The sequence below is a fragment of the Heliangelus exortis genome, chromosome 11 (assembly GCF_036169615.1).
Source record: "Heliangelus exortis chromosome 11, bHelExo1.hap1, whole genome shotgun sequence".
NCBI classification, from domain to species: domain Eukaryota; kingdom Metazoa; phylum Chordata; class Aves; order Apodiformes; family Trochilidae; genus Heliangelus; species Heliangelus exortis.
In genome coordinates this window covers 15,528,212-15,550,962 of record NC_092432.1, presented here as the reverse complement: position 1 = coordinate 15,550,962, position 22,751 = coordinate 15,528,212, and the positions used below count along the sequence as shown (strand labels likewise).

General features: G+C 40.2%; 2 long non-coding RNA genes across 3 annotated transcripts; one reads left to right on the top strand and one right to left on the bottom strand.

The window, feature by feature from the left end:
- Positions 1 to 4,160: 4,160 nt before the first annotated feature.
- On the top strand, positions 4,161 to 13,143 carry LOC139801092 (uncharacterized). The gene is made up of 3 exons (XR_011728062.1): positions 4,161 to 4,349; positions 11,730 to 11,864; positions 13,079 to 13,143. It is a non-coding gene; the product is annotated as an uncharacterized lncRNA (long non-coding RNA).
- On the bottom strand, positions 6,749 to 11,796 carry LOC139801091 (uncharacterized). Of its 2 annotated transcripts, XR_011728061.1 has the most exons (3): positions 11,707 to 11,796; positions 9,492 to 9,895; positions 6,749 to 8,437 (listed from the first exon to the last, which is right to left on the bottom strand). It is a non-coding gene; the product is annotated as an uncharacterized lncRNA (long non-coding RNA). The 2 variants fall into 2 exon arrangements; XR_011728060.1 differs by lacking the exon at positions 11,707 to 11,796 and having other exon boundaries at positions 9,492 to 10,712.
- Positions 13,144 to 22,751: the final 9,608 nt, after the last annotated feature.

The window sequence follows — 22,751 nt, the reverse complement described above, 5'->3', positions numbered from 1 at the left end:
AAACTAGAACTAGAATAGCAGAATAGTCAGAATAACTGCTATTACTGCTAAGTAAATAAATATTAAGATAATTCTTAGAATTTTTGCAGCACTTAGCTACATTAGCAATAAGTAAAACCAACTGATCAAGATATATTAAGAGATCTGAAGACTAAGAAGATGCCAACACATAGCATTTTGCTTTCACTTTTCCCCTGTGGCAACTGGAGACTCTCAGTGCTCCCATATGCAAAAAGCTATGAAACTGTTTCAAGTGTGCTTCCTTTCTTCTCTGTGATGGAACACTACGATTTAGAAGACTTGCCAGGCATGAATATGAAAGAACTAAGTGGTGGCTAAACAGAAGCATGTCAGTATATGAAATATAGCTTTCTATGACTTGAATCATCTGGAGAAACCTCAGTTTTGTTTCTCAGGGTTATGTTAAGCCAGATGTGTTGTCTAAATTCTAAAGCAATCATTATTTTTTCATCTCTAAAAATATGCCACATCTGTTTCTAAATAAATAAGTAAATATGCACCCATTCTCACTGTCCACCAAGACAAAGCTGTATAAAATTAACCTTATTGTCTACCCTGAACAAGTTTTCAGAGAAAGCTATATAAAAATGGCCTTCTCACTGAATTTTTCTTAAAAGCATAGACCCAAACCTTTTTACAAGTTCCACGTGCTTACAAAAATAGAGGGCAGCATAGTGTTTGTACTGCATGGCAAGAAATAATGCTATTTGCACAAATGAGGTTAGCTCCATAGCCAGTCTGAATATAACAGGAGGTTTTCAAGGGGTTTGACAAATAAATTTCTTTTTCTGCTGCACCTTGTCTGCATCTAAGAGACTTACTAACTGGAATCTGCATTTCTGCATGTAATTTCTAAGCCAAGAGCCTGAGTCTATCTGATCAGTATTGATGACATGCATGTCATACCACTGATTTAAAATATAAATTGTATTGCTATCTTTTATCCTGAGCCAGGGCATCTTCAAAAAACAGCTGAGTTCTATCTGTCACACGAAAAATCTAACTTAATTTTTCATGAGAGCTTCATTTGATGGTATTTCTGAGAATCATAGCTTTTTTTCTTCACTGATATACTGTGAAGATGAAAAGGCACAAACTGTGGAAGAAAACAGGTTGAAATAAAAATGCACTTGTTTTAATGCATATGTTGCCTTTGAGTGAGGAAGGAAGCAGTGACAGACTAGTCTGGACCAAACACATTTGTTTTTAAATTATAAGTGTAATTTCATTCACTTGGAAGAACTTGAACTTATTCATAGTGAAAACACAATATTAATCCAAAACCAAGGTATTTCACCTGCTTAAAATTTCAGTCATTTGCACATTGACTTGGACATCAGAACAGTCCAGATGTTGCTCAATTACACAGTTGCTTCTAGTTAAAAAAATCTAAGGAACAGGAAATACAAAATGTTTACTGTAGCATAATTTTTACAGTATCTATAAGATGTCCTACAATTTTCAAAATCTTAATGGAGGCTGAAAATATTGATCTAGGTTATCAAACAAGGTACTTTGTTTGCTAATGCATTACGCCAACTGCACAGTCAGCCAGAAGGTCACCTAGCAAAGCCATCACTAAAGTCACAGGAAAAACTCTGAAAAAACCTTCTCTGAATAAAAGCAGGCTAACCCCTTCCAAAATAAATCTTAAGCAGCAATATTATTCCAAATAGCTACTGTCTTCAGATGCTCCTTTTCAATATTTATCTCTCGTTGCAATGCATGCCATTGCAAAACGAAATAAACGTGTGATTCTTTTCTCTCTTCTGTAGGAAAAACTTTATTATCTCTGGTAGAATCAATATAGGTACAATATACAAAATTCAACATGTTCTAAGAATTATTCCCAGCATTTCTCAGACTCTAGGCTGAGGATGCAGTGTAGATATCCAAAGAACTTGAACATGAGTCCCCATATTGGAATAATTTGCAATGTGGATCTATTGTAAGTAGATTGTGTCATGCCAGTTGCTGTCTTTCTTTGACCAGGTAACTGGGGTCCCCAGACCAGAAGAATTTAGTAGACCTAATCAGCAGCGTATCACTATTTAAAAATATTATTTAAAGTTTGATTATGCTTATATAAAATTATTTACATTAATCTCAAGTAATTGCATTAAAAGAGAGAATGAATATATTTATATATATAAAGTGGAAAAGGGGGGATTTAAAACAGGTTGTGTTCAAAGAGAAATTGTGAAGATGGAAAAACAACCCATCACATAAGTTATATTTTTTCATAACAACAGTGTTCCTTCTCATGGATTGCTATTGATGTCTACTGTGCTTAATATTTAATAGTAGGAAGACCTGGCTTTCCAGAACCAATTGGGTACTTCTGAAATCTGCAGATAAACCAAAGCTGAAAGGGATGACCATAGCAGTAATGCCTTCTTTATGGCTTAGTAAAGATTAGATGACAACATAGTCTAGGCAGATTGATGTTCTATCTGTACAGAATTTAATTATGAAATACTAACCTCTGACTGCTCATCAGTGATCCCAGTAGTTGTTATGAGACAGAAAAGCATACCAAATTACAGTATCTCCCTCAGTTCTGCCTCAGTGGTGCCAAAAAGACCATGCACACAGCAGCTTCTCCTCCATTAACTGCTGGAGTCAGTCCCCTGGGCAAAGCCAGCAGTCATGTCCTCTCTTTAGGATGTGCCTTCAGCATCCAACTACCTCACCCTGACTGGAGGAATCCCAGAGAACCCATTTCTGCTCTGTTCCATACATTCATACTACTCTGCAGAACAGCTCCTGACTTGCCACAGCTCTCCTACAAATGAGTGCCACTTCCTTTTTCTTGCCCTTCATTATGATAAGAATAGAAAGCTTTTCATAAAACGAGAATCAAATCTCAAAGAATCAAAATCTTTGGCAATATCCAATTCCAATTGTTTTTTGGCAGTACTGTCTGTATCCAGATCTTCCTGACCTTGTAGTTAAAATGGGAATTGCCCTCTTAGCCTCTTGCATCTGACTGAGGAAGCAGTGAAGGCAACCTGGCCCATCTTACATAAGGTGTTAACTAGTAGTACAAAAAAACCCCTGGGAAGCACAAACCCTTCATTTTCAGCATGTTCCACAACCCTGAACAGCAGCATTCAATAATAAAGCTATTTATAAATCTCACCTCATTTCGTAAGCTGTCCCTTCTCATGAAACATTAACCCTCTGAAGGGTCTGCATACGTGACTTGGACAGACTGAGGCTTATGGATATGAATTGTGGTTTAAGTTGTTGTAATCCATCCCTTATCAGGAGGAAGCAAAGGCTATTTAATAATACCTCATAAAAATAATAGCATAGCCACTACCTTTTACAGGCAATTGGGTTTTTTAGGTGAAAGGTTGTAATTGGCATAGGAGAAAGAAATTAAGAGCCTCTGCTTAGTGTGCTTCTAGGTCTTTATTTTTGACAGCAGTGAATCATATGTACTTTTCTCCAGTTGTTACTATAACAAAGCAGCACTCTGTTAAATTTTAAACACGTACATGCATTAAGCACTCGCATGCAGGAGTCTGCAAATCAGACTATTTGAATGGCAAGTCTCTTGGCTTATGCATTTTGAGAATTCAAACGAGCAATCCTGGACTACAGGGACACATCAAGGGTCCTGTTACCTTCTACATTATACCAAGTTATAGTCACATAAATTAGTTAACTGCATGGACACAGGGATCCATCTGAATTCCACTGCTAGATCAAAAAACTCTCATGTTCAAACATTTTTCTATTTTAATCTGGTTTAAAATAATTTAAAATACCAAACTAAGTGGTTTTGGTCCAGCTGAAACCTTTAAATGGACATCTCCACTACATCTTGGAGTCTGCATGCCCATGTTGCCCTTATTCAACTCATTCACCTTTATATAATGCCAAACGCTGTCTTGTTTAGATACTTAAACCTTTTGTCCCAACATTAAACATTTCTCCTGAAACTCTGAAAAGCAGTCAGTCCTTGTTCTTTCAGGTTTTTTTCTTACCTCTAAAATGGTAAGAATAGGATAAGATCTACACTGGTTTTAAATTATGCACTCATTTGTTTCAAAAGCCTATTCCACCTTAAATGAAAAGCAATTAGTAAGGATAGAACAGCCAGTACTCACTTTAAAAAAAATAAGAACTGACAAACATGGAAGATATCTCTTCTTCCTCTGAAGTAAAGAAAAATGTCTTGTGTTCTCCCTCTTTCTCTTCTCTTTGAAGCTGGAGTCAGCATGGAGACACCACCTCCAAGCAAAACTCAGCTTGTGAGCAAGCAAGCAGCCTGGTGAGAGAGCTCCCTGATGAGGATGGAGGCAGGTGAGCAAATGCAAGTAGAGTACCATTACCCATGTGTCATACATTCTCTGTAGTCTGTCTGGTTTTCACTTTTTTTTTTTTTTTTTTTTTTTAAATATTTTATTTTTTATATTTTTCACAAATACTTGCCCTTACAGCAACTAGCAGGTTCAGAATTCAGCCTCTTGGTACAGCACAAGTTTAACATACAAACAAACCATGACTGTGACATTTAAACCATTCACTATGCAATGAGATTTCCTCCCTGTAGAATCCCTGGGGCCTGTGAAACTGACATCTGCTCTCAGAAAATGCCCAGGAGTAAAACTGTGAGCTTGAGGGTTTTTAAGTGTAAAGTACAGTCAGTGAGTAGATATAGCTTTGATGAGATGAGTTTTGCTATCATCCTCCTTCTGAAGCCAGTCACCAGCATGAAAAGGAACCAGCCTCCAGTCTCTAACAGAGTTTAGAAAGGGCCCTCTGCTATCCAGAAATTTGCTGTGTGAGCAATCTACACCCTGTGTACATCTCTGCCATTAAAATAGTCCAATCTGATGATGATGATACTTCTCTTGAGAACAAAAAAAAATTATTTGAAATGAGTGGAGTCATAGTCATTTCCATGACACAATGATAACCACATCAGGTTTTTTCTACTTTGAGAAGATACATTTTCAAGAAAAGCCATTTCAAATTGAAACACTCTCCAAGGCAGAGCTATCCAAAATGAAACAAAAATGTTCCTTGTCACTACCCAAGGCAGCAGGCACTGAAGCTTCCTGTCACCCACACCACTGAACTCTAGCTGGCATTTGTCAACATAGGTATTGTCTGATAGAACTAACATCACCTGATTTCTCATTTCATTGTAGCAAGACAGCCTGTAGGAACAGACGTATTTCTTGCCTAATGCCCTCAGTCAGCTGCTTTTACCACTGAGGTAAAGGTTATGCAGGAAGGAAAACACTGAACAGATGGGTATGTTTACTCTGCAGTTAAACTGTGTGCAGAAGAACCACTTACAATATTTCTGGGAATTGGTGTAGTCAGGAAAGGATAAAAGCATATTATAATTAATAATGGCGTCAGTCAACTCAGTCATAAATGAGTTTTTCAGGCTGTGATTGGAAAAACAAGAATTTTCCGATTATCTTTCAAAGTTAGTGCTATTAATATGTATAAAAATACATTTTCTCACTTAAAAATACTTGGAAGAAACTTTCTTTTTACTGAAGAAGCACATTCAGAATATGCAAACATACACTCTTAGACTAGGATTTAAAATGGGTCACACTCCAAAGTACAATACATTTACATACTGTAAAGATAAGAGATGGCAACTCAGACATACACTTCTAAATTTTAGAATATGTTTGGGGGTTTTTTAAGTAAAAGAGTGTTTAAATTTCACAGAAATTAGAAAACTGTAGTGGACACAGGAGAATTTTCATGAAAAATACATTTGTTACATACGTTATTATATCATAGAATCATAGAATCGTAGGAGTTGGAAGGGACCTCGAAAGATCATCTAGTCGAACCCCCAATGTTCTCAAAAAATATCAATCTATATTAAAAATTGTTTCCAGTTGCATGATTCTTAGAACCTAGCTTTAAACAGACAGATGGGTCCTTTCTGAGTTTTCTTCTTTAGCATAGAGTGATTGTGTCCCAAGTGCACAGCTAGCGTGACTGTCAGACAGTGCAGAAGATCAGACAGTATTGGTATGTAGAAAAAGTCCATAATTAGCTGAAAAGCAAACCCCAGCTCTTAATCCTGTTGTTTAAATTGAAATTAAACAGATCCATCTGAAAGTAGGTTATATTGACCAACTGTCATTAGTCCTAAGGCTGGTCCAGAAATGAGGTGTGTTGCAAAACTCTTGGCAAGCTTTGTGCTTTTATGAGTAAAGGCAAGCAATAAGTAAGGAGAGTAAACAATAGCTCTGCAACTGCAATAAGATTTTCAGGAGAAAGTGTTGAAGCAGAAAACTTCAAAGGGCCTGTGAAGATCTCTGTAGCTCCTTGAAACTGGCTAAATTGGCTTTTTCCTCTCTTCTGGGCATGTCCTTTGTTCAATGAACCCTGGCACCAGCAATGCCCAAATTGCCAAAGTCCTTTATTACAGACAGGCCTTGACCAAAGGAAACAACTCCTCTTTCAAGCACCTGATGTGAAATTAACAAATGGCAATTCTTTTCTTTGTTGGGCACACACTTTGATTACACACTGTGCTATCTTTATGACTTCATAAACTGGTGGACTAAGCCAATATAATTGGTAACACATGATCTAATCTCAACTGTCATTTTGGTTTGATTATAGTGCTGTTCGTTTTAAGTTTGCAGTAGTTGAGCCTATGTGATGTGCTTCAGTGATGTTAATGTTTACTTTTCTCATTTAAAACAACAAAAAAAGAAAAAGCACACAGAGCTAGATTGTGTCTTCATATTTAATAGCCCTTTGTGGATCTCCCATGTAACACAAGTTAGGACTTTGAAGAGGGAAGGTCTTTATTAAAGTAGGTCAAGGAAGAAGAACTAAGCTATATCCATAGTGTGATCAGAGGGCAGGTGAGTGTATTTTAGAGAAGAATAGAAGAGCTTGGCTCTAGCAAACTGAAGGATGCTAAGCATACATCTTTTCATAGCTGTCACAAATCTTAGAGAAGGATAAAAGCTAGTGAGGCCAGTGCTGGCAGAGGTTGTAGGGAATCTGGTTTTTCCTCTTATGGGGTTCATATTTGAGCACCTGATGGTCTCTACTGCCAATCACAACTACTGATTTATTGTTATGTATCTTACACACTTATCAGGACTATGTCAGGGCTGACTTCTCCTTGTTCTAGGTCTCTGGCTACTTGCAGACCAAAGCAAATACCCTGCCCTGTGTCCCAACATGGCATTTAGTCAGTATGTCCTGGCAGTTTGAATTTCTCAGTCTCACATCATTTGTTATCATTTTCCAGTCACCATTCAGATTTTAAGAGGGGTAAAAACCTCAGCTCCTCTCACTTCAAGCTTAGCATTTCAGTATGTAGGATTTCAGTGCTGACATACTTCACCAAAACAAAATAAAAACCAAACAACAAACAAACAAACAAAACCCCACAAGACTTTTCAGTTTTTTATAACATTGAACTAGTATCTGAAATATTTTGCAGAGACTCTTACACACTACTCAGTACATAACAGGTTTGTAGCGTTCTCTGATTGCCTTTCATTCACTGTGAGCTCAGTTTATAAATTGCAGCGCTTAGCCACAAAAACTTTCTGTTCTCTGCTCCATCAGAAAAGCTGTTGGTGCACTTTCCTGGAAGATACTTATAAATAACTCTGTTGTTAATGCAAACAGAAACTCCTCGTACCTTGATAAAAAGGGCTGTCTTGATATTAGACAATTGAGAAAGTTAATTTTGACCCTTACTAACAATGCTCTGAAATGGTTTCTGTGCAGCCATACCTACTCTGAGCTATGGGCTCCTAGCTCTGTGCCAGCACAAGAGGGGGGGTGCCAGACTACCCAGACAAACCTGCTCAGGACACAACCAGGGATATGCAGGCTTCATGGAAGCCTGTACTGTTGCCCTCCTTTTGGCTCAGCTCTCTGTGATCTCAGACTGTTTTGCACAGCAGCACAATCCTCAGACAGGCTTCTGAGAAAACTTCAAAGGTGTGAGATGGGGCTGTGAGACACTGGAACCAGACACAATATGAGAGATAAGTCACAGGCAGGAGCACGGTGTCGAGATAGGGAAGGTCACTTCCATGAAAAACACAATACCCTAAGGAAAAAACAAGGAATCAAGGACAGCAACTCAGCAACTTTGAGGGTGAGCCTGTCCCAGGGAACAAAGGAGACCTACAGTCACCCCCTCTCACTGCCAGATCCCTGCCAGCTCTCCTTGAGCCTGGGAACTTGTTAGTCCCACCTCTCAGCTGTGTGCGTAAGGCAACAAGTAATTGCTCTGTACCTTGAAGGTGTGTACATCCTGCTTGCAGCAGTTCTTTGTATGCACTCAGAGTTGCCAAATCCAAGTGACACAGAGAAAGCAGAGGGCACCTTCAGTAGAACAAACCCACCAGCATGACGTGATGTCTTTCTCCCAGTGATGGTTCATATTCTGCATACATGCAAGGAAAAAAAAATTGTTAAATGCAGACAGTTTGCTGCTGGATGGAAAAAGCAAAATCTGTGCACTTGTAGCAAATGGTGAGGGGAAAGGAAAGAATAAAAACAACCAAAACAAAGCAAACATCTGATTGCCATTGACATCTGTCCCTGTATGAGTATCAAGCTTTATGACCCACCAGTTTATTAGGGCCACTGCCAGCAAGACACCACATTCTCATAGCTGGCAGCATGGGACAGGGAAGTTCAAGAATCCTACCAATGCTCAGCAGTCACAAAGTTAGACTGAAGCATGATACAACCTTTTAAAGCCTAGCAGTCTTATTTCCTTGCTTTATCTGCAAGGCTCCTTAATTTTCCAGTGCAGCTGTGGGAAGTTTGTCGCATTTATCCACAAATCAAAAGGAAGTAGAGATTGATCTTTTATGTGAGATATAATCTGAACCTCTGCCTAAACCAACATAAATCAACTACACTATAATCCCTGAACAAATCAGTTTTACCTTTCCACAGCATGAGGAAATGCCAATAATCCTAAAACCAGGCAGCTGAAAATAAGGCACCAGCAAAATTATATCATTTGTTTATCACAATAGGGGGTAAAATTCAAGAAATACAGGCAGACATAATGTAATCAATTTTCCTTCACTTTCTTCCATAACCTGGATTTGAGGATTTATTAAATGCATGTTACTTGCATGCATTCATTGCTAGCAAGCAGTGTTCATCAGATGAGCTCTGAGTGGCTTTACCCAGGTTGCCTCCTCTCACTCACCCTCAGCACTTTGATAAACCATTTCCTTCTCCCAGTATCCTTCAGAAATAGCTTAGGAAACTTCTGTTTCAGTAAAGATCTGGATACTTCCTGCCAGACCAGCAGTCACACTTATGGTTAATATTATTATTTTCAAAGAGCTTTTTTTTTAAATTTAACTTTTAGAAAACACACATTAAAGGATTTATTCTACTGACTTGGGATATTTTATCCTCAATACAAATAAACTGATTTTGCTCTTGAGGAACTGAGCTACTCTTTGTTCCCTTACCTCAATCAGTGTGACTACAGTCCCTCCAAATCTCCATTCCTTTGCCTCTTCTCCTAGTTTGTCTCTCTTCCCTGGTCTCCTTGTCTTCTTTTGTCTTCTAAGGGCCCCAGTTTTTTGAGCTGTTTTAGTGCTGACTCCTTGGCCACCTGCAATGGTTCTCCCCAGGTCCGCTCCTGCAGAGGGCTGCCAGGTGCTTCCAGCTCCCCCAGGTGACCCCTCTTTCCCCGTGGCCTTCACTTATTCTTCTCAAACATCCATTAAGTTCTAAGAGAAGGACCAATGTAAGCCTTAAAAAAGACAAGCTCTGTGCTGAGGCTAAAGCAGCTTTGGTGGGCAAAGTCTCACTCCACTGGAATACGTGACCTGATTCAGGTTTAGCTTCTCTGGAGCTCAGACACACACAGCTTGATCAGAAACAAGAAAAAAATAATTTTGTTAAGCATGCAGAGAACAGAGAAGACATACCAAAATTTTAACCAGTAGGATGCCCTGCACAGAGCATGTGCAAATTACAATTCATCAAAGCTTTCTAGCTTACATGAGAACACTTAGAGTTCCACTGCAAGAGCCACACTAGTGCCATATTTTTATCATTTTCCCAATTCTTTAGAGACAAGAATTAAACTCCAACATCTCATTCTAAGCTTTATCCTTAGAGAAGCCTTTGGTCAATGTTTCTCACTAAAATGCAGTCTGAGGTTAAGGCTCAGGCTGGGAAGTATGAGGTCAAACACAATTTGACAAAAAGTTACAAATTACTGAAATCTGGCTCCAGAGAAAAGAAGTGACAAGTGAATGGCCAAGGCTATGAGCTACAGTTGTGATGAGCTTCCCAATGTTTCTGGTATTTGACCATTACCCCCACTGCTCTGTGGTTTTTTTTCAAGAAAAGTTATAAAAAGAATCTGGGTTTTTTTAGGTTATTTTTACAAATCTGTTTAGAACATGATACATTCACTTTGTGAAAGGACATTAGATGAGTTTCACAAATATTTAACCAAGCTGCAGCACCACTTGAGTTTACCTGTCTATTTCAGCAGAGAGCTAACAGCCATGCCTGGTGGTTGCTGTAGTTACCCCTTACTGGAAAAACATCCAGGCTGTTGGTTCCTTTGGGTCTAAGACTTCCTTCCTGGAGCTCCATATCAACTCAAATGCTAGCTATAGCTTTTTAGACAGTAAATCCACGATAGCCAGGCTATTTCACTGGCTTTCTGAAAGGGTGGTTTTGGTTTTTTGGGAGCTAGTTTTTTGGGTTTTGGTTGTTTGCTGTTAAGTTTTGTTTGTTTGTTTGATTTGGTTTTGGGGGTTTTTTTGTTTGTTTTTAGGGAACACTGTTCTAGAGTGCTAAAATAACTTTTGTACAGTTCAGATTTATTATAGTATATTCACTGAAATGAAGGCTTATGGACTTCACTGTCAATATAGTTGCCCCTTTTATTCTTGTTGTGTAAATTCTGCTCAAGTCAGTCAGAAACAAATCAGAAGCAATTTAAGCCCTGCATGTTGTTCCTGAAAGAGCTTTCGTAAGGTTTTCCCAGAAATGCTGTGGTTTCTTTTAATTCCAGCAATGACCACTCAGAAAGGGATGATTAATTGTTTTTTAGGTTGTAGGTATCAAGTTTCTCCTCTCGTTCAGGCTTAATTAGATTGTTGAATATGGCTGTCTGGGTATTTGCCTTATTGTGACTGAAAATGAGCTGTCTTCTCCAACAGACAGTGGTGTTTCAGCATGGAGGCAATGTTACACTGCCAGTGTTACAGGGCTGGCACTGCACAAAGATATGCCAGGCTTGGAAATAAAAGGGACCTTGTTTTGCTTCAACCTCAGCCTTGTCCAGCATCATGTAGTGACACTTGAAGTTCTTCCAAGAACGCGTGTCACAGGCCCTGCAGGCAGTGAAACTGCATGACTACTGCACAGCTCTGTGCTATAACAAAGCTCTTCCCATGCATGCATGTTTATAAAGTTACTACTGAATAATGAAAAGACATTTGAAAACATCTCTGTCCAAAGATATGTGAGATTCATGTTGAGATGGGTTTTTTTCCATGACTAAATTTAAGTGAAGAATATAATGGAAGTAGCAGAAAAAATGGATTTTTCTTTAGGAGAGTACCAAGGGAGGAGGAAGATACTTGGAAGTACCTAATCTAGGACATGCTTGTTGAGGTGTTCTAAACAGCTACTCTACTTCACAAAGCCTAACCATACCTTTTTCTTCTATGTCACTGCAGAAGCTACAATCAACATCTCCTAAACAGGTCACAAGAGGCTGGAGACCCTTACTGGTGATACGCAGCCATGAGACTCCAACTTCAGGGCCAACATATTACCTGCTGCAGAAGTTTATCTGGAAATCACTAAGATAGGTAAGTAAAACACTGATTAATAATAGGGGGAAAAGTGGTAAACATAAGTACAAAAACTCCTTCCATACCAGAAGTAGCATAGAACTCCCCAGGCTGCAAAACACATCAGATGACAGAACAGACTTACAAAATCACAAGTGACATGAAGATAATGGAGAGGGAACAATTGTTCAGTGGTTCTTCCAATGCAAGGCCTGCATCAGTGAAGCTACTAGCAAGTTCAAAAGAAAAAGAAAGGGAGACACTTTTTCACATGACACACAGCTAAGGCACGAAACATTTTCCTGCAGGAATCAACATTTACATCAATTCCAAACTCTCTGCAACAAGTTCTTGGAGAAGAAACTTACCAGGCACTATTAAACGCAACAGAATGGACTGCAGGTCAGGAAGCCCCAAAGCAGCCTCAACTTTATAGTCTGGGCTGTGACACTGGAGCTCCTCTCACACTCCTGCTTTGCCAGTCACTGTTGCAATGCCCTGCACCAACACAACACTGCACTGGATGAGCTCTGGCTATATGGCCAGTCTTGTTTCCCAGCACAGCTGCCTTGCCTGCAGGACTATAACCCAAAAGCAGCATTTGTGGGCCATGTTGCTGCTTCAGTGAGCAGCATGGTGTGCAGAGCACAGCACCACATGCAGTTGGGCTCCCTGTGTGGTGGAAGTTAGTTTGCCTGTGCTTTGAGCCCACCACATCTAGGGAGACAGAGAGCAAAGTTTCACCCTACTGCTATGTTTATTTACAGTAATTTGCTCAAACATGGACTTTCACCATTAAAACAGAGCAGTGTGAACATGCAAATAGTAAATCCCAGTCAGAAGTAAATTAGACATATGCCATGTACCTTATCTCTTCAGTTCCATCATGACTTATCACAGTTGACATTTCAGTAAGACTGTGGTAGCAGATCTGAATCTGAAGATTCATAGAGAGAAGATGCAGTACACCAGCTTTGATGTCAATAGAATGTCAGTCTTTCTCCACTTCATTCAGACTGAACTTAATTGCAGGAACTGCATTAATAGTCAACATAAGCCATCTGTTTAAACATGTGTGTTTTTAAAAGAACTGCCATGTACAATAAGCATGCTCAACTGTAATGACTCACGTATCTGTTTATATGAAATGAGGATTTGGCAATTTCCCCCACGAAAACATTAAATTATAGGTTAAAAGCACTTTATATCACCTTCATTTGTTTGTGTGGCAGGTCCAGCAGTCCAACAGTTCTGATGCAGTCTGGGAAGTACGTTAGCTACACAGCTGCTGAACAAACTGCTTCACCAACCTCCCCTCAGTAACTTGTATGTAAGTGAAAGCTACACCAAGAAACATCATCAAAGGGCATTCCATGGCACATAGTAACAGTTCATTAAAGCAGGGTGCCTATAGAGGCAAGATACTGGGTCCCAGGTGTGATGCAAGTTAATACCATAGCATCTCAGGGAAGTCTGGTGGTGCTGGCAGTCTGGCTTAGGTGATGCCTGCAACCTCTGTGAGCTCACAAATGAGATAAGCATTCATCCTGCTTCACATTACAGGGATCTGGGGAAAGCTGTTACCCTCTTCTTTGCAGGACAAAGCTGCTTCAAGAAGCTAACATGGTGCCAGTGTGGAAAAAGTCAGAAACATGCTGCCTCCCAAAAAAAGGCTTTCATTCCTTTGTTCCTCCTTGAAAGTAACATTTAATATGCACTTCCAAGAGTGCCATTAGTTATCACTTGTGGTGTCATTTCTAAGCTTCATTAAATTAATCCCAGTACTGCTGGGATGAGACTTACTCAGCAGGAGCATAAATTATGAATCTGCTTCCATATGCACTGAGCAGGGATGCACAGCCTGGCTGAATGCTTCCCACTCCCATGGACAGAGTAGAAATCTGTTACATTTATCAGTCATTAATATGCAAAAATATTTATGATGCCAGTATAGAGGCACACAGTGTAGAAGGACTGTAGGACTAGAGTTCTAGTTTTTTTCAAAGTCAGAGACCAGGGCAATGTGAGGCACTCACTTGACAACTCAGTAGCTTTGCAGAGCACAAATACTCATGTCATTAAGTCTGAATTAAACTGGGGCTGATACCCAGCTTTCCTAGTGATGTATCCACTAGAAAGTGATCATTTTCTCATTAGCTGTTTTATAAAATTGTTCACAAGGATTTTACTCGGAGATTCTTCCTGGTTTCTTTCAAGACCTAAGTCTCCCTTCAGCAGACCCACATTTCTGTTGTTGCTGCTATTATACCTATATTTTCTTGGGCAGTTATGGCACATACACATGCCTTTCCCTTTTTCCTGTGTCTTGCAAGCTGAACAACATTATAGAAGAAAATAGTGGAGTTTTCAGGTTACTCAGCTGATTTATCCACCCAAGTCTACATACACAGATGTTAACCTCAGGTTGCTCTGCTTTTCTGCAGATACACCATACCCGAAGTGTCCAGCACTCTCACACATCAAAATGGGGATGAAGAGGCAGGTAGGAAAGGCTGTACAGCACCAGAGGAAGAGGGACTGATGGAAAGCAGAGACAGAAGGAGGTAAACTTCCTCTTCTGATGCACATAGGAGTATGCTTCTTACTGCCACTACCACTAACTCAGTTCTGCCTTTAAAAAAACAAAACAAGACAAAATAAAACCAAATGAAAAGTTACTTAAGTGGTAGCTATAGGCCTGGTATACTTGGAGAGCACATTGAAGAGAGTTTTATCTTCTGGGCAAAAGCTGCTCTTCAGACTTCACTGTATCACCCATACAATATAATCAAGTATGTTTATCTAGTAAATTGCTTTGTAATGAGGGTTTGGAGTCACTCTTCAGAAAAACATTAACAACTCCTGCCTTCACTTTTAAACTGCTTTCCCTCTGGGTTATGCCTTTGAAATTATCTTGAATAAAGGAAGCAAATTTTGGAAAGTGATGAAAATAGATAAACTAAAAAGGCAAAAAACAACACCAGCTTTTCTATTTTTGCATCTGACAGACAAGAACCTACTTATAGAACCTCAAACAACATAAAAACATACTGACTTATTTAACAGGTTCTAGCTACAGAAAAGCTCAAAATAAAGACAATACTTTTTTTTCTAAGTTGCTTCTCAAAGCCTCATTGGCAAATTAAATGCAATAGCTGGGATCATAAACAGCACCATTATTACAAGTTAAACTATTTCTTCTCTCCTATAGTGGAATAAAGAAAATAGAGATTTAAACCCTAGGTTTATCCCCCTCAACTTTTCAAAGGGCAGTCAGTTTTGGTCACTTTAAATTTAAAAAAAATCTCCAACAAATTATCTCATTCTTTGTATACATCAACGTTTTTATATCCTTTCTTGCTTTGAAAGTGATTATATTCTATTTAGACACAAATGGTTTTTAAGCACAGATAAAATATGGGTTAACTTTGTTAATTTTGCCTTCTACTGAGGCATGTTTTAATCACATACTGCAAGTCTTTTCATCCTTTGAGCCTTTAGTCCTGAAGCCTGTGGAGTCACAAATCTTCTTAATTTAAGTGTAATGAGCAGAGAAATGGACCATGGCTGGATCCCATGCTGTGCAGTGGTAAAGTGCCGAAGAGGCAAGCCTGAGGGCTTGCCAAATTATTTTTGTCAATATACTTTAGGCAGCAGAGGTGCCAGATTTGGAGATGCTCTTCTCTTTCTACCAGGAAAGAGGGTTTTTTTGGTTTTTTTGGTTTTTCTTTTTTTTTACAACTAAAACACAAAATAAGCTGTAACATCAAACATGAATGCTCAAGTTGTAGATCTGGAAATAGTTAAAAGAGTCAAAGCCAGCTGTAGGCACAGGCAAAGCAGAAATGTGCCCATGACAGCAGCAGGATGCTGGATCTGGCAGCAAGTGGCTCAGGAGCAGGGGAAAAGCCCCAACAGGTTTCATGTGCTGAAGCTCTGCCAGGGGGGGCTGCAGAGTCCAGAGAGGGTAAGGCCAGTACCCAAGGCAATTGCTTCTTCTGCACCAGCCAACCCTTTTATTGTATTCAGGAGCTGTGTGTAACACAAGTCCAGAGATACCATGTAAAGTAAGAGCTTGAAGAAGTCTGCATGATGAAGTAACACCTTCCCAGTTTGTGCTCACATCGGCCCAACCATTAGTAAGGGGAGCAGTGTTTCAACTTTTGAAACTATCCTGATGTAAAAAGTATGTTTCCAAGAAAAGAGCTACAGTAACTGGGCTTTATTCCCATGTGCCAATAATGCCCTTGTCATATAGCTTTAGATTTAAATAAAGCAAGAATGATCAGCACTGAAGCTGAAACTTCAAGTTTTACTCCAAGTGTTCAGAAATTACCTGCCCATTCTTTGGATGAAACTGGCTGCTAGAGACAGGAGATAAGTGAGTGGTGTCAGTGCTAAGCCATACCACTTACAAGTCATAACATCTGTTTCATATCACAACTGGTAATGACCCAGTTTTATTAATAGTCCCCAGTGGAAAAATACATTATCTAGAACCTGCTATTTCTGGAACAAAGAAGATATTGCCAAGGGTAAATAAAACCCTTGCACAGAGGCTAAAAACCTTAGGAGAGGGGAGGGAGAGGAGGAGATGTGGAAAAAAGTAAAGGAAACAATGCAATTGGCTCTGTCCTTACCAGGAAAAGCTTTCTGACAGAGGACACGCCAGGGAAGAAGAGTTTACTGTATGCAAAGGAGGGAAATGGAAAAAGACAGAAATTCTTAAGAGAGGAGTCAGAACAAATAGGAAAGCGATGTGCAAAAGGCTGAGACTAAGACTCAGGGGGATTCATCTTTGAAACTGTGACAGCTGCTAAAAAACCAAGGTATCAGCTAATGATGCAGTGGGTAAAACTGCACTGCAACACAGCTGTGTCAGTACAGAATTTACCCTTGAAATAACTACCAGCTTGTTGACTCTTTTCTGTTCATTATAAATAATTTAATTTAGCAGCCATTGCTTGTAAACCTGCCTGTTAATCCTTCTATAGCAGCTCCCAATACAGCCTTAAGGGCAGCAACAACCACTGTTTGGAGCCACTCAGTGTCCCATGGAGAGCACTGGGGTGGCTGCCCAGAGAGGGCTTCTCCCAGTGTCAGCACAATCTGCCCCAAGCCCAGCTCATGGGGTGCTCACTGCAAGGGCATCTTTTGCCCTGAAGGGGCACCTGAAGCTCTCTTTCTGTGTGACTCTCTGTGAGGTGGGTGCAAAGAAGAGTGACACAACTCTTGGCTCTCACCTTGAATAAACTTTGCTGTTGAAAGGATGTGAATGTAGAGGAGTTTCAGTCAAGGCTTAGGGTTATTTTTGGTGTACAGACCATCCATTATCAACTCTGCAGCTGTTTTTCAAGTTTTTCAAGCAAAGGGTGGAACATTAAGCCTCCTGCAGCAATCCCAATTCAGCTATACTTGACAGGATATTCTTATCTTCTCCTAAAAAGGGAATATTAAAAAGAGTTTCATGTCCATGAATTCACTGTTGCTGGGTTGCAAATTGTTGTGCTTCTCTCTCTGCAGCATTATTCACAGCACAAGTTTTATCCCCAGGTACACTCAGATGAAACCTCTTACCAGCAAACCCAAAGATGACATGAAAGGGACAGGTAGAACTGAGCAAGGAGCTATATCCTCATTCTCAAGATTTCTTCTAGGGCCACCTCCAGCACCAATTTAATGACCAATGATAGCATTTATCTACCTAAACCAAAGATGACCTGAAACACATTAGATGTACTTTTTTCTCTCTAGGCCATAACTGAGTGACAAATATCTGCATGCTGTAGAACCAGAGCTAATAAAAAAACCACACAAGTGTCTTGAAGAGACACTTTATTGGGTTATGCAGAGGTTATTTTCTCAAATGACTCCTTTAGATTCCAGGTGCCTGTATTCCAGCTAGACCTCTTTGCTCCTGCACCCCTTGCAGGCACAAGCAGCAACAGTTTGTGCAGTTTGGGCTTTTAATCCCCAACGTCAGTGTGAGCTGTCACTTAGTGGCAGCTGTGGTTCCTCTGCCATCTGCACCTCTCTGGAGCAGTTCTCTCCTGAAACAGCAGATGGTTTGGCCTTCCCTATCTGGGCTCCAAGACTCGACACAGACAGGACAATCCATCCTTTGTTAAAGTTCTTGTGGGGAACCTCATAAATGAGAGCCAAGTGTGGCTTTAGGACTATTTCTGTCTCTAGCTTCCTGCACTGCTTCCCATCTAAGCCTCACTTGCAATTCAAGAAGAGGGAAAGCCAAAGATACCAATATCTTATTTAGCAGATTGCAAGCAAATTAGTTCATAACAAGGTTTGATTCAAATTCTGCAGCCCACTCTTACTCTACATGCATGCAGATCTTTTTTTCCTCACAGGGAACTGATGCTGTCTCCCAGTGCTTGGCATCACACATCAATAAATGCTGATGTACCTATCAGAAGTTCAAAACTTGGAGCAATTTACACCCCACCCTGCCCCACACCAGCACTACAGATGTATCAAATCTTGGAGGTTCCCAGTGATATTTATTATTATTATCCATTTCAGTTAATCACTGGAAACACCTGCCTTCACAGCTTTGATTATTTTAACTCTCTGCAATCCACAGTCCAAGTGGCTCAAGATCTTTGTTGGCTTATCAATATGGAATGCAAACAATCAGTGCTAATGATTTTTATCAGTGTTTAGTGTGCCACTCTGATTCATCTCCCTTCTGTACTCCATTTGTGTACTTTTTTCTAAAGACTTGCTGGTTCCCCATTGCTAGACTCTGCCTGTTTTCAGTAAAAAATGAGACCAATTGTTGCCTATTTATTACACTACTAATTTTGGATTTCAATTGTAAACATCAAGTTCAGCATGACAGATGAATACTGGATGGGGAGGCTTTAATATGGCAATATTTCTTACAAGTAAATATGTAAGGCTTTCAGCTTTTCAGGTTTCAAGTCTTGCATACTTTTCCAGCATTTGCATTTAATAGTGATGATGATTTAACACCTCACATGGTCTTAGAAGTTTTTAGCTTGGCACTTAGAATGTTCTGAGATTCCCTTGTCCTGTCATCTAAGCAGGAACAGAGTAGGGATATTTGTAACGCTTTATGAAAGCCAAGATAGGCAAGACAGCTTATATTGTACTGCTGCTATTAGCAAAACAGGAGCAAAATGTACATCTGGGAAAGTCCTGGCCTGTATTGGAAGGAGAAACTGAATAAAAGGAACAAGGGAAATGTGTTCTGGGGAAGCAAAGAAAAGCAACACACTTCTCAGTGCTATCTGAAGAGATAAGAGGAAATTGACACAGGCTGAAACATGGGAAATTCCATTTGGGCATAAGATGACAAAAGAGGGGGAAGAGGAGAAAAAACCCACAACTTTTTTACTCTGAGGCTGGTCAAGCTCTAGGACAGGTTGCCCAGGAAGGTTGTAGAGTTGACATCCTGTGGAGATATTCAAAATCCAGCTGAACGTGGACCTAAGCTGACCCTGCTTTGAGCAAGGGGTTGGACTAGGTTTCTATGGGTCCCTGCCAGACTCAACTATTTTGATATTCAGAGATTTGCAAAAAGTCACAGGCCAATGCCATTACAAGGACTGTTTTTCTTTAGGGCAAGAAAAAAAGAAAAAAAATTCTTATCTAGCAAAAGTCAGCTATGAGCAGTACCCTGTCTTCAAAAAGTATTTGTTTACAACACAAACACTGAGTGGAAATACAAATAAGTGGAGCAGGTTAGCTCTATACTGATACTCTTAGGCCAGCATTTTGTTTTTCTACTGTATCAGTTTTTCTTTCACTAATTTCCCTGAGAGTATGCTGCATTTTGACCTTTAAAAAGGTCAGTAAATATATCTTTTTTTTTCCCTTCTTATTCATGTAATTTTCAAGTGTATGCTTCTGTGGGCCCTTCAGCATTAAAGCCTCATCTTCTCCTGTGCCCATGTAGTAACTTCCAAAGGTAACAAATCATTCCTGCCACCTAGACAGTCAGTTTTCCCTTAACTTCCACCCAGCCCTATCCCTGGGGCAACCTTAACTCGTTCATTCCAAGCCAGGTATCTCTAAAGCTAAAGAAAGCAAAAGGAAGCCACCTGCATTTTTAGAACAACACAGAAATATTGCAAATGTTTCACTTACCTCTTCATATACATTTACTAGATGTGCCTGTTCCTTTCCAATAGAAATATTTAGGACAAGTCTTAGGAAACTCACTATTGAATTAGGTTTGTGCTGAAGTTCTATGCAGAGCTGGATAGTGTCCTCCACTCCCAGTGGGTGAGGAATTGCTCTCAGTTTTCCCAATATTTTCATACTGATGTGGTGGGGTTTTTTTAGAGATTCCTTTGGACCAAGTAAATACCTCAGCAAAGGATTCTGCTACTAAGGCAGCTGGGCTGAGAAGCATCAAAACTATAGATTTATTTAGGAATTTTTCTGAACATAAATCAGAAGTTTTAGCTTTAAAATTGGAATGCAAAATTATTTCTCAGGTGCATTGCATCCTCTGTCAGAACATAGGGATAATCACCCTGTCTGAGGAGATGTTTCACTGACTGAGCACAGGTGGCAAACAACACTTAACCCTGCATGTGCCAAGTATGTTGTTGTCTTAGTTAACAAGGAGATAACTATTGCTTCACAGCTCTTTCATAGGTACAAGACCATTTACCTGTGGGCAAGAAATTTGGTAATTAGGAAAGCACAATTTAAGGCCTGGCTGTCTTATGTCCTCCCCTTTCTGAGTAATCCCACTGCATGCTGCTTCTTATAAACTATTGCTGTTTCATAACCACCTTTCTAACCTTAGACAGGCTTTGACCTGTATTGTTAAAGAACAGTAATTTAAAAAACTCAGTTACACATTTTACACTGGTTCTGAAAATCACATCATTTCAGAGATACAAACAGGACAAACACAGCCTCTGGGCAAACTTGCAGTATATCAGAGCCCTGTAAACATTACCTTGCAGCTAGGTTATAGTTTGCTCTAACCTTGTTTTGAGAACAAGCTTGGTCAGGTCTTCTGTTTGAGAAAATTCAGGACAAAAATCTTGCAGGTGGTGCCTTCAAAAAGGGATGCTCCCTGCTGAACATGGCATTCACTCCCACAAGCCCTGTGCTCTTAAGAGCAGATGCAGGGGACAAGTCCCAAGACCACTGACTTGTGACATCAAATAAGGCACCTTTGCACTTCTGAGCTGGTCATGCAAAGCCAACTCTCCCTACACAGGGCAGTAAGCCCAGACACCATTTCACACTGACCAAGTGCTATCCCCCTGGATCTGAGGCCAGGGTGCCCAGCCAGGCACATTGCTCTCTGTGCTTGCTGCCTCTTTGGGTCTCTCCCTGCCCCACTCTGTGCAAAGGATGAGCTCAGAGCCTGTTTAGCTGTTTCTAGACCTGAGGCAGTGGCTGTATCACATACAGAGGTGGCTTAACCAAGCTTAGATCACATCTCTGGAAAGCCTCAGCTGTGATTTGAGATGACTTTTCCTATCCATTAAAAATCATCTGTGGAGCCTTATATCTCCTCCTTCCCCCATAGACCAACTGATCCAGGATTGCACATTCGAATTACAGGCTTTAATCAGCTTTGACAGCACCTAATTAGGGGTGTGAAAGTCAGCATTTACCACAGTAATTTTTTCATTACTGTGGACGTTGCTTTTGCCAACAGTCAGCACGAACTATGTGCCTTTAACAAGCTTTTCTAGGTGATTTCTCCACACCTCCCACTGCTCCCCAAGACTTCAGCTCCAGTCAGGCTGTTTGTGAACAAGCAGGAGCAGTGCTGGGGCCTCCAGCTCAGCTGCAGCTCTGATACCTGGCACTGCAAAAGCCAGCTGTGCCCAGTGCCCAACTGCTTCTGCAAAATTAAAGGGTTGGCATCTCAATAGAAAGCATTTCTGGCAGGTAAAGCTCTGCTGTGGGCACTGAGCTGCCAGAAGGGCTGCAGTAAAATATGCTGTAACCAGGGTATCTTCTAGAACCCCAGTTAGAAAAATTAAACAATCTGGTGAAATCAGAGAAACCTCAGAAAATTTAAGTTGGCTCTGGCATTTTGAGACAGCATCTGTTACTGCTGTTTATTTACTGGTGTGCTAAGTTCAGGTTAAGCTCTGTAGAAACAGGTAATGGTTGACACAGCAAGATTTGGAAAACAAACAAAAACCACCACAAAGATGACCGCACACCAAAACAGAGCAAGGTCAAAGTTTAATGGTTTCAGCTTCTGGAACGGTGCAATAACCATGAGAATCTGTGCAGTGCCATTCTAAGCTACCTCATCTCATCCTTTACTTCTGCATGAGAGCCTCTTACCTGAGTGCTTTTTTCAGTGCCCTTCTCACCCATTGCATCAAGACAAGCAAGAGCTCTTCCTTACAGGCAGTAGAACATGGTGAGACATAGCCAGGTAAAATCCACACCACGTAGGGACGCAGACATTGGAAACTAAACTTGTGGGTTCCCCTGTACTTCACAGCAAAAGTTTGAGAGGCACATAGGGGGAAGCCAGTCACAGCCTGTCTGTATAAACACAGCAATGTAATGAAGACCCAAACTTTGACTGGGCCTCTTGTTTTAAAAAGAAGCAATCAAAGGTTTTTCAGCCATCTTTCTCTGTCACCTTGTGCCCCTTCAGATGCTTCCTGATTTTGCACTGAAGAGGCTGAAAAATGGAAGTAGAAAAAGCATTAAGATTTAACAGAAAGGAAGCAAGCTGGAAAATCTTGTCCAGTGCTTTCCTGTCTAGTACATGCAATGCTTGACAAGGTCAGGTTCTCACTGTACGACTCAGAACAGCTAATTTTGCAGCACTAGAACATTTATAGCCAGAAATAGAAAGGTAATAGCAGAAGGAAGAGCAAAATCAGAAGACAGAGCTGTCTGGTCAGCTGTGATGGTAAAAGAAAA